We start from the raw sequence: 1,670 nt of genomic DNA, 5'->3' as shown, positions 1-1,670 counted from the left end.
TGTTGGAAACGTCAAATTTTGAAGTGTTTAAGGTTAAGATTAGGCATTAACTCCGATTTTTAAGGTTAGGGTTAAGTTTAGGCATTAACTCCTAAATCTTAAGGTTAGTCATTAACTCTGAATGGTTAAAGTAAGGGTTAAGGTTTGGGATAGGCTTAAAACAAAATCTAAAAAACAACTTTCTATCGCTGGATTCCAAACTTGCAACCTTCAGAATCAGATGCTTACACCCATCCACCATCCCCATCCACAATAGAACATATTTTTGAAGGTAACAGTGCTCACTGTTGCCCCTAGTGGCCGGTTTCCACATCATCTCCGGACATCCTCAGACATGGATGAACGTCGAATACTGATTTGTATCACGGGTGACTAGGCTGGAGATACCGATAAGCACCACTTAGGCTCTTTGATCATAAGACAGTCTCCAGACTAAACATTCAGCTTTTATAATATACACACACACACAAACACAATCTTTGATGGTCTCAACAGTTACAGAGAGACATTTCTCATTCATAATCTGGTTGTTTCTTATCTCTGTCTGGAGAGCCCTGTTGTATTATTACGGTAGTGTACTGAACATTCCTCTAGGAGCTTGTGGTAGGGTGATTCATCTCCACTGTGTTTGTTTAACAGACGGATCAGGGGCCTCTCCACTCCCCTGCTTCTCCTTTCAGCACTCTCTAACACAGGAGAGGAAGGGTTAAGGAGGTAAGGACCTTCAAAGGAGATGTGTGCTTAACCCCGACCCCAGAGAGAGAAAGAGAGAGAGAGGGAGAAGGAGAGAGAGAGGGAGAAAGAGAGAGAGAGGGAGAAAGAGAGAGAGAGAGAGAGAGGGAGAAAGAGAGAGAGAGGGAGAAAGAGGGAGAGAGAGAGGTAGAGAGTAAGAGTGTGTTTACATTTTGGCTGTGGCAAAGTCTTGCAGAGAAAGCTGGGGAAAGTCAAGCTGACACACACGCAAGTGCGCATGCACGCACGTACGTACACGTTTCTCTGCCATGCACTGTGTGTGTCTGAGTGTCTTTGTGTGTGCTGTAACGGTCTCATCCTTTCCCTGAGCTGTGGGCAGGTGTGAGGAGTCCTTAACCCCACTGAGGAGCAGAAACACGACACCTTAACGAGAATCACTTCAGGAGGCAAGAGAGAGGGACAGAGAGTGAGATGGAGGACCACCAACAGTCCTCATGGTGATGCCCGCTCCTGCCCAGTCAACCCCACTCCACTCTGGGCAGCAGGTCATCTGTGTGAGAGGGTACAGCTGGAGGAGACTGGAGAGGCCAAACAAACTGTCAGATAAGAGAAAACACACACACACACACACACAGCTGCACTCAAACTAGACTACTCTGTTTAACTTCCTTTATCAACACAGCTCAGCTCAATGTTCTTTAACCTGCACTGTAGGAGTTACTCCCTACTCAGCCTTTGTGTGTGTGTGTGTGTGTGTGTGTGTGTGTGTGTGTGTGTGTGTGTGTGTGTGTGTGTGTGTGTGTGTGTGTGTGTGTGTGTGTGTGTGTGTGTGTGTGTGTGTGTGTGTGTGTGTGATGCATGTCTCTTCAGAAGGAACATAAACATGACAACAGATTGAGTTATTTGAAATTCTCTTCAAACGTATTTAAGTTCTGTAAATACATTTGTATATATATACACACACACATCAGAACAGA

This window comes from Salvelinus alpinus, chromosome 5 (assembly GCF_045679555.1).
Source record: "Salvelinus alpinus chromosome 5, SLU_Salpinus.1, whole genome shotgun sequence".
Taxonomy (NCBI): Eukaryota; Metazoa; Chordata; class Actinopteri; order Salmoniformes; family Salmonidae; genus Salvelinus; species Salvelinus alpinus.
The sequence above is the reverse complement of the archived record's forward strand: the minus strand, read 5'-3'. Positions refer to the sequence as shown.